The 11353-nt window shown below is 36.2% G+C and overlaps 1 long non-coding RNA gene across 1 annotated transcript; it reads right to left on the bottom strand.

Moving 5' to 3' along the window:
• Positions 1 to 2966: 2966 nt before the first annotated feature.
• On the bottom strand, positions 2967 to 10196 carry LOC135200602 (uncharacterized). The gene is made up of 3 exons (XR_010311338.1): positions 10077 to 10196; positions 3989 to 4150; positions 2967 to 3123 (listed from the first exon to the last, which is right to left on the bottom strand). It is a non-coding gene; the product is annotated as an uncharacterized LOC135200602 (long non-coding RNA).
• Positions 10197 to 11353: the final 1157 nt, after the last annotated feature.

The following is an 11353-nucleotide window of genomic DNA, read 5'->3' as shown; positions in this document are numbered from 1 at the left end:
TATTATAAAGGATTAGCTTATCCAGACCTCTGAGCCTAATAGCGGCTCTTCTTGGGCTGGTTACTAGTCTGAGAAAGGAGGGGAATGAAATGCCTGATGCACCATTCAAAACCTGTTTCATTCTGAGGCCAAAGAAACCAAGAACTTTGATAAAAAAAAAAAATAAGAACAAAATATACAATTTAGACTGAAGGGCAAAGTGCCTTGGAACCTATGAAGGCATTCAACTGCTGAAAGGAAAATTGAGAGTAAAAGGTTGCCAAAATGTAACAGGAGGAAACTCTGCAATTGTTAGAAGAGGGTGGAAAGTAAAATGGAAGAGAGAGAATAGGAATGGAGATACAGTAAAAGGAATGATACAGTTCGCAGCTAGGGGCCAAAGGGACACTGCAAAAACCTTAGGTAATGCCTACAGTGCACCATGCGTGAGATGCACTGATGGCACTACCCCTCTACAGAGATGATAAAAGTATATGAGGGTCTGTAGCAATGAAAACTGAATGTATGCCATGACTTACCCTCAAGGCCCGACTGAATTATACAAGAAATCAACACATCGCTGAAGAGGCAGCTACAAAGACTAGGGGATGTGTAACCAGACCACTGCCCCCCCCCCCCACCGAATAGCTAGAATCCGCAAATAGTTAAACCTTATACGCTTAAAACGGTCTATTAGTTAAAACTCGAGAAAAACCAACTAAAAAGGTTAATACCTGTACTCTGTTTTTTTTCTATCTGTCCATCCACCTGTGGTGTTTGCGCATGGTAACACTGCATCCCAGGCTTTAAATAATATCCTATTTCTAATATTAACGGTGTAATTCGCATACAGTGAATTCTTAAAACGCTTTTCAGTTGCAAATGTACACCCAGATATCCTTTTATTTACCTAAAGCTTACACATAGCGTAACTATTTAAAGCCCGGGACGCAGTGTTACCGTGTAAAAACACTACCGACGGATGGACAGATGGAAAAAAACAGAGTATAGTTTTTTAATAGCTTTATCACAAAAAATGCATTTTATAATGAAATTGACAAAAAAAAAAAAAAAAAAAAAAAAAAAAAATTGTGGATATTCTCATATAAAAATACTGCGACTAGCACATTTCCCATGAATAATGTGGGTATGTGTTCCAGAGAGAAATCTGCAAATCCTTGAGTCCGCAAATACAGAGTTCACTGTACCTCTAAAATTGGTGCCCTGATTCAATAGTTTTCAAAATATGAAAATAAAAACAAGGAAAAGAAAAGTATCGTATAGAGATCGAGCTAGTTTAGCCCCATCAGGTTTATCATTTTAACACCAAGTCCTTCCTTTACAAGATTAGTGGCATAATTACCAGTTTTCTTCTACCCTGTTGACTTTCTGCCTCAACTTCCAAATACATAGTAGTAGTGTTAGTCATACCTCTATCCCCATTTCCTGCAATCTGGACTTTCCTACCTCATCACATCAATGCCATGCTTCTTTCATCTCTCTCCGTTACATTCTAATTTTTATACATTTCTCAAATAAACTTCAGTCCTGAATCTTGGAATTTTTTTAGCTACAGCTCTCCAGAATCTCCTTCACTTTCTTTGTACAGTAAGTTCTGCTAACTATTTAAACCAAAATGGAAAACCCAAAAAATAAGGTTTACAACTATAAATCCCAGTACTTCTTAACACAATGTTTAATGTAGAGGGGGCTAACACTAAACATAATCTCATCCTGTGCAACTCCGATACTTCACGACGAATCGATGAAGGAAAAGGATAACATAATTTCCACTTGTCCCCAAAAGGTGGTACAACATTAATGCCTGACCAAAGGCATTAATAGACATAACATATTGTGATATAATAACCACCAATACTCTTGTCTTATCCAAGAGTTGTAAAGCTCTATGCACTAAAACATTTCCTCTTGCATGCTGCTATTTGCAACATAGTAACTGGAAAAAGGGCACATTGACTTTTCTACAATAAAAACAGTTTTCATCACTGATAATTCTATGTCCTGTTTCCTTCACTGGTTAGATGATTGATGATTTCACTTTCTTCATTTCTTTAACCTAGTTAAATTTTTGCCTGCATTCCCATCAAATCCAATTACGTATGTACTTGTATATATATTCTTTTCCAAGGACTGTCTAGGCTTTTGGAGTTGGCTTCTACAAGGAAAATGATGATAAGGAAAGTTACAAAATAAAAGCACAACACTGGTAAGAAAAATATATCCACCCAGTTGCTAGCAAATAAATGACTAGGGATAATGGCAGCAGGATGCTAAGATGGGAGATTAAAATCAAACAAGGCAGTCCCCGGGTTATGACGGGTTCGGCTTACGACGTTCCGAGGTTAAGGCGCTTTCAATTATATTCATCAGAAATTATTTCCATGGTTGTTACAACGCATATTCCAGGGTTACAACACCTAGAACGCTGATCTGGCAGAAGAAATATGACACCAAAAATGCAAAATAATCAATATTTGAAGTTTTTTTTAATGAAAAATGCAATAAAATGCAGTTTACATAGTTTTCAATGCACCCAAAGCATTAAAAGTAAAGTTTTCTTAGGATTTTTTATGATGTTCCGGCTTACGACAATTTTCGGGTTACAAAGAGACTCAAGAACAGAACCCCCGTCATAACCCGGGGACTGCCTGTAAATGACTAGGGGTAGTGGCAGCAGGATGCTAAGATGGGAGATTAAAATCGAATATTCTTCCATCAAAATAACTAACCCCTGGTTAATAGACAGCGGTGAGAAATACACATAACTAGAAAAAGAGGTTTGCTCACAGCAGGAGTTACCAAATATGGAGTAGCCAAACAACCAGTAGTAATTTTCACAACATGAAATGATTCCTAAACTTTGCAACAAAACATGTTAGGCTTGTGTTTTGAAATGAAATACTAATACTGTAAGTGAATAATTCCATGCTGCTAAAACTTTCCAGGCGTAAGAGCTGCTTACCTTACAGCGTGATAACAGTAATGTGATGGCCTTCTCAAAGTCTGTTTCTTTTCTCAAAACAAAGCGTTCAAGATGATAAACGAGTAGGATCTGCAAGTGATGTTTTCTCAACCTTTTTGTATTGACAAGTTCCTCAATCAAAAGCTCCACCACTGTTCCAGCTGTTGGAAAATATACAGTTCATGATCTATATTTAACTGTATGGAAGGCCAACATCAAAACGTATTCAATGAAACTTAGAAAAAGAATCACTCAGAGTCCGTGGAATTTGTATGAAGTAACCAAGTTGTACTAATACGTATCTAGAATGAATGTGCCAACAAAAAATTGAAAAATAAAGTTTCACAGATAAAGTTTACAATAATAATAACAATCATAATAATTATCATTATTATTATTTGGCATGTCTAGGTAGACCAAAGTCTTAATACTTAAAAACAAAACTACTTTCCCCTGTATAATGACCTCTCAACATTGAAAAAATTGGTGGGACTGTGAGATAGAACTTTGTTAAAGGGAAAGAATAGGTTCCCATTGGCAAAAGACAGAAATTTAAAAACAATTTCCATATAAAAAACAAACTTTTAAATTTCATAGATACACAAGTCTATAAATGCTGCATCTTATCATAACTCCACAGAGCACATTGCAATAAGTTTAAGAAATGTATACATAAGTTTTACAGACTACATGATATTAGGTTCAGCTTAAATATACAGAGTACTAATGCTTTGAGAGTATAAAAATACATTAGCACAGTCCAGAATTTGCTTCTTTCTACATCTGATCAAAGGTTTTTTTTCACAATAACAGTACATACTATATACATATACCAAATTTGTAACTAATTTGTATTTTTCATAACTAACAAACCTGAGGTCTTAACATTAGGATTTACTAGCGCCAAGCTGGAAACCGGTAGAATTAAAATTACACTTATTGTGAATGAAAAGGAAGTGAACTTGAATTTGAAGTTCCAATACTAAACCAAATAAGCAGAAGACTTTTTCCAAAGTTTTAACTTACGCAAATCTTCAAATGGCCCTAAGACGAAAGACAAGGTCTTGCTTTGTTCATGCCAATTTTGTACGTAATCTCTTGCCCACAGTTTGTCCATGTTTCTTGCAATATTCCGAATACATTGTTGCTTAAGGGTACCTGGTGGCCTGTGTTGTGGCATTTTTGGTGCTGCAAAACAAGATATCATCATCAGTCAAGAACTGGAGCATCAAATGTTAAAAATGTCACAAAATGTACCTGCAATAACATAGCATTAGGACAGCAAAAAAAAAATACAATTTTAAATGGAATGTAATATACAGTACAAATAATATTGTTTAACATTTAACATCAGCTAGCAAGTACAAAATCATAATGGTTATTATATACTTTTCATAAATTACTTATGGAACAATTCAAAAGGTCATTCAACTTTGGAGGAGAACAAACCCTAACATATTAGTGATTAAGTAAACTCATATAACAGTCCATTAATTCCAAAAATTGATTGTGTCTTCAATACAGCTCACAGCTCTACATTCCTGAATAGTAGTTTTCTCCCATCACCCCTGGACTGTCTTTAACCAATGACTTGTGATAAGCCTCTCCTGACACCAAAACCTCATGAACTACAATACACATTGTTTAACATTCGAATTTTGTTGGAAACCCAACAATAATTTCCTGAAGATTTTTTTACAAGTGACTGCAGCTCTACGTCCTGATAAAGAAACCATCCAATTCAAACATCATTGCAAAGAGGAAAACTCATAATCATAAATTGTTCCTCTGAGTTTCTAAATACAATTGGGTGACACTTACTCAGTGACTTATCAGATGATAAGCACTTCATGTAAATAAGGACTTGCATTAAAATACATACATTTTTATTTTGAAGTACAGATAGCTCTCCATTTACATGGGTTATAAATATATATATATTTCCCTTTGGGCTATAATCAGAGGAGATTATGATCTACTGAAACGAATCCCTAATATTAACACAGGTAAGAAGAAGCGCATGCAAAATTTCCCATCCTATCGCTTATCATTATCGAATAGAAAGTACAAATTCTATTGCCACTGTTTCATACATATGGAGAAACATGGAGCCATCACCTGAGTCAGCAACACAAATTGGAAGGAGAGCAGAGGAAATAAAGGCAAGGCAATAATGATGGACAGTGAAAACCTGTGCCTTAAAGTTCTGTTACTCACGTTTACATATTGGAACTCCAAAAATGATGGGAAGTTTGAATTTATTTAAAATATAAGTATGACCCTTCAAATAAGCCATAAGTCCTATAGTTGAATGATACACTATGGGCTGGTACTGTAATTAATATTAGAGCTATAGTTGGTAAACTAACAAAGTCCTTGATTTCACAATGCAACTGTATCCAGGCATACGGTATTAAGATTATGATATAAATTGAGTGTAACACTACATTTAAGTAAAGGAAAAAATAATCAAATTGATAAAAGAAAATGCGAAAATGACAAGGACTCAATGACACCTGACTTTACCCATAAGAATCACTCCTCAGCAAAGGCCTCTTAGCTGGTTTAACTGAAAGTCTAAGCCTTCCTTGACTAGGTCAATAGCGTTGTGATCTTTGATACCACAGGATGGAAATCAGAATCGCCTTCTAATGCCAGTCCTGAACCAGAAGAGAAGAGCTGAGGGTAAGGTTGATCAATTTCTATTAGCTAAAATTATGGTTTTGAGAATGACTTGGGTTGATCTTGGTATGTAATTGGTTTGATTTAAAAAATCCTTGACCCACAACCGTAGTGATACACTTGATCACTAAGGACAGAAAGTGATATGAAAAAATTAGCGACACAGAGTGGTCTGTGGATGCTGTTTGCATCAGTGATGAAATTAGGAATGCTGTAAGTCTTGTCCATGCAAAAATAAGTGCATTATCTGACTGATAACCAACCAGGTAAGAACATTTTCTGTATCATTTTGTTAGGTAGAGGATTGCACCATCAGATATAGGTTTTGATTCCCATTCTACCTGGGAAGTTGTTACGGTGGCGCTAAATACACCATTTTTCCTGGTAACAGTGCAAAATACTCCTGCACATTTCATTCTGCTTTCTGAAACAATCTTTGGTGAGAAAGTCAACTGCCTAACCAGTCTAGATGAATGAGAGAGCACAAAACGACCTCACCCCAAGAGCTGAAACAGTTACTTGGCAGTGGACTCTTCCAACTGTTACAGGGAAGTCCTAACCTTTCCTTTCAAAGGGGATTGTGAAAAGAATGATTTCTGCTATGCAGAAATTATTCCTGCAAAATCTGATAATTTTCTTCATACTGTCAGTTGAAGGCATCCCGATCAAACAGAACAAGTCACAAATATATACCATAAAAAAAATTCAACAGCAAAAACTAGTGAATGTACCAAACATCACTCCGAACAATGGTATGAAGAATTCAGATAAGAACTAAAAATATTCAAGAGGACACCTGGTAGAGAATGGGTGAACTTGAGTCATCTAGGTCAGCCAAGCAACTGTCTTATATTTTTATGTTGACTGCACCTGCGGGCCCAAAGATATACTAGCTATCTTTAATAGCAAGGTAATGATTCATCTCCAATAACATGAAATAAACAAGGTAGCAGGTGCAAAGATACCTCGATGGTTCCTAAGTGTAATCAGAAAACACTTAAAAATCATAAAAATGTCCAAATGTTCTTGAAATTTATAAACTTATCAGATTCCAATGCTTCAACTAGACTGAGTCTCACAGTAAACCGCAATACTAATGCACAATCTAAGAAATATACAGGCAGTCCCCAGGTTACGACAGGTTTGGCTTACGATGTTCCGAGGTTAAGGCGCTTTTCAATTATATTCATCAGGAATTATTTCCAGGGTTACGACGCATGTTCCAGGGTTACGACACACGTTCCAGGGTTACGATGCATGTTCCAGGGTTACGACGCATACAACACTTATCTGGCAGATGAAATATGACACCAAAAATGCAAAATAATCAATACGTATTTGAAGTTTTTTTATGAAAAATGCAATAAAAATGCAGTTTACATAGTTTGCAATGCACCCAAAGCATTAAAAGTAAGGATTTCTTAGTGACTGCCTGTACTTCACCACTACAGTACAGTTGACCCCAGACTATTCGCGGTTCCGGATTCGCAGATTTTTCTATGGAACACATATACACTTTATTCGCTGAAAATTTGTCTATTCACTGTATTTTTCATAGCATAATATTCACTAATTACTGTATCTCCCTATAATTTTTTTACTAAATGTATTTTTGCGTGTAAGTATTTTTAGAGGGTTTTTTGGTGTTTAAACTATCAAAGTAGGCAGTTACGTACAAGCATTTTTAAAAAGGCTCCATAGACTGTATTAGGATACATACTAGACTACATAATACTAACTAACTTAGGTTAGGCAAGGCTAGCATAATGCTAGCAATCAATTCAAAAGGCAAAAATAAATAGTTTCCATATTGTGTAAATGTCAGAGACACCTAATGTCTTCCATTTACTGCTGAAAAATTTTCCACATGAAAGACAATCATGTGGACTGCTCATTTAATCAACATGGAAATGTGACATTATTTTAAAACTATGAGAATGCTTTTGGCTAATCATGGAGACATATGCTTCTTGTACTTTTACCTACATTCATGTTGTTTCATATTCTAACAAGAATAGTAAGGCTACTTTAGCATTCTCATTGAAACAGTTAGCATTGTCTTGTGCCGCCTACTGCAGTGAGGTAATCATGACAGCCTGTGCACCAGCTCAGAACCAGTTCATAATTAATCGGGGGTGTAGTGCCTTATCCTGGTCAGGGGAAAGGGGAAAGATAAAGGACATGGATTCTTTCAGTAATATCAGGCATAGTAGAATGAAATGTGCAAAGTATTTGGCACCATTACCAAGAAAAAGAGTAGTATATCTAACAGTACCATAACACTTTCCCTGGTAAAATGACAGCCAAAGGCTACATCTGATGACGCAATCCTCCACTTGACAAATGGTAGAGAAAATTTTCTTAAAGTGTCAATTATTCAGTCAGATATTTCACTTACTTTAACAAAACTGAGCTGTAACTTTCATAACTACATCACTGATGTAACCAGTAGCCATAGACCAGTCTCTATCACTAGTTATTTTTGTACATGTTACACATCTTGTGATCAATATTGTGGGTCACAGACTTTGTAAAGTATAACAATTACATACCCAAGTCAATTTGTGTCACACTCAAAGCCATATTTTTACCCAATACAAATCACTTTCTGATATGCCCAGAGAAATCTATACCTGCACATGTCCATTTTAAATTTTGTCAAGGGTAGAAGTTTCTGCCATAATCAACAGCATGATGAACCAACTGTTAATTCTTGTGAACAAGATGTTTTCACAGACTAGTTAATATGCCTGACAGCCAATCAACACAATCTACAATTAGATATTTTAGAGGAAATTGTTCTTTCAGCCAGCAAACACCTTACAAATTGCTTATACAATAACAAGAAGATGCCTTCAAGAAAGTATGATACTCAAGGAAGACCCCCCGGAGTAACAGTTTCCATTTAAATTGCTCTTTTAAAAAGTGTTGTATTTTTTCTTTCATGTCTTTGTAAACTTTGTCATTGTTACTCAGTACAGCTGAAGTGGACTTTCATGAAGGTTGAAAGCTCCTGTTCCGTATTTATTCATTTAAAATTGGTTGCATACAGCAGCTTTTTCTTAACCAATTTAGCAATATCTAAAAGCCTAAGTTTAAGAATAATATTTTTCTCCCAGACTGACTGTGAACTGTGCACAGTTATACTATTATCATCATGCATTGCCAGGTGACTTCAATAATATGGGATTCGACTTGCAACAAGCCTATGTATTTTAAAACCCGAATAATTTAAACACTGTACAGCATCTTTAAATAAGTAAAGACTAATACCGCTTGCATTTTTACCAAATGCCTAGTACCATAAGATTAAAGGAAGGAACATTTGATTAATTTCATTTTCATTTGGTAATCATTCACAATGGTTGCATGCACACTGTTGTGTTTGGGGGCCCCAGTTAAACTCAAACCTACTAAGAGGGGATTCTAAGCTTCATTTAAGGAAAGGTTAAGTCAAAATGTATCCCTGCTGAAACGTTGTCTTTGGGGGATGATTTTATACTGAGAAGAAAAGAGGAAACAGGACAGAGATGAGAACACTGAGGTGGATTAGGGGAATATCGCTGCTGGAGAGACTGGAAAATGATAAAATAAGAAGGGCTTTGTAAATATTTCAGATGTGATAAGAATTGAATTGAATATGGATTTAGGCCAAAGACCAAGCACTGGGACCTATGAGGCCATTCAGTGCTGAAATGGAAACTGACAGTAGAAGGGTTGACAGGTGTCACAGAAGGAAAACCTCAAAGCAGTTGCACTATAAAGCAATTGTCATGAGAGGGTGGAAAGTAAGATGGAAGGAAGAGAATATGAAAAGAAGTACAGTTAAAGGAACGAAAGGGGTTGCAGCTATGGGCCTAAAGAAGGCACGCTGCAAAAAACCTTATCAAATAGTAATGCCTACAGCGCACCACACGAGGTGTACTGAAGGCACTAGCCCACGGGGAGAGGTGATAGGGAGAGGATGGATGAGGAGTGAAGAAGACGGTTTGGGAGGAGGTACCTACCTGTTGGAGGAAGAAGATCGAGAGGGAGGTAATTTACACGCGATTAATAATAACTTTTAAAAATGCATAATCTACATGATTCTGAATTACATTAAAAAAAAATAAATTGGAGAAATGTAAACGAAGGATGTGCGGTTACACATAAAAAAACTTACAAACGATTTACCAGAAATTCCAACGACCCTTGCAAGGAATGAAGAATTAGTAAAAAAATAAAATGGTTGATAATTATTAATAAAACACAAATAAAAGAAGAAGAAAACAGTTATATTAATTCTCAATGGCTTCTTACATACTTGTATACGTATTCAACCTAACTTAATTTACTTAACCACTTCCATATTTGCAGAGAATAGTAGTTTGCCGAGATGGTCTATTGTTATCCCCTACGTCTATTTACCATACAATAATCAATTTCGACTTACCAGAGAGGTGGACTAGAGTACTACAGTAGTATTTTGGTTGCTATGTCGTCCTCTTCCTGTCATTCCTAGACCTACAGTAGTAGTAGTAATTCGAAGTAACTTCCTTTAGAACGGCTCATCTTATTCTTAGTAATAATAATAGTAGTAGTAGTGGTAGATGGGGTGCGCCTCTGGAACGAACAACCTTAATCGTTCTCTTCTTCTTTTATTTGTCTCTGTTATAATGTGAATCTTTTATTACTAATTCCCTTCCATTATTCTATTCCTTCATTCCTTGGGTCACTTGAAATTTTCGGCATAATTATTCCAAATTCATGTATATTTCACATTTCCTTTTCTATGGCAAACTTGAACAGTTGCAAGAGGAATTGATTTCTGGTGATAGAAATTCATTTCTCGATATAGTGTGGTTCGGATCCCACAATGAACTGTAGGTCCCGTTGCTAGGTGACCAATTGGTTCCTAGCCACGTAAAAATATCTAATCCTTCGGGCCAGCCCTAGGAGAGCTGTTAATCAGCTCAGTGGTCTGGTAAAACTAAGATATAGTTAACGATCTTCCACACACATAATATGTTCAAGGCAAATTATTTACCGTTCCGGCGTAAGTGTACATGATTGCATTAGCAAATGGAACAACAAATTAATACAATGGTGTCTTTAAAAGCCATAGAAAGGAAACAGTGCATAGTTACGAACGATCAGCAACGGGACCAACAGCTTTACGTGACTTCCGAACTAAGTCGAGAGTGAACTTCTATCACCAGAAATACACATCTCTCACTCCTCAATGGAATGGCCGAGAATCGAACCCGCGACCACCGAGGTGGAGCGCAAACACCATATCTATAGGGCTGATGCCTTTGTATAATAAGGCGCCCTGTGAGGTTATTTAGACCTGCGATAATTTTACGCTAAGGTCGGTTTGTTATGACTCTCCTTCCTCATTGGAGTGTCTTGGATTTCGATGATAATTTACGAAGTCAGTATCTTCTTTGGTTATGACGACGGAGATGTTTCAAACTCATGATGATAATTTCTAAGTTCATTCATTATCTTCTTTCTGATGTGAGGTTTCTAGTAGAAAACACAGAGTACAAAAATATTTCTATTCTCTGAGACTACATGATGAAGATCAGATAAAATTGTACAGGTCTGCCAATGATGATGGCTTAATGACTTCTGACTTACAATCTGGTTTACAAATCATAAAGGGAGCAGACAGTAGCTCGAACATACGAACATACACACAGATGACATAGATTACAAGTCACGTAG

Source organism: Macrobrachium nipponense, chromosome 27, assembly GCF_015104395.2.
Source record: "Macrobrachium nipponense isolate FS-2020 chromosome 27, ASM1510439v2, whole genome shotgun sequence".
In the NCBI taxonomy this organism is placed as follows: domain Eukaryota; kingdom Metazoa; phylum Arthropoda; class Malacostraca; order Decapoda; family Palaemonidae; genus Macrobrachium; species Macrobrachium nipponense.
This window is presented reverse-complemented; position numbering and strand designations above follow the sequence as displayed.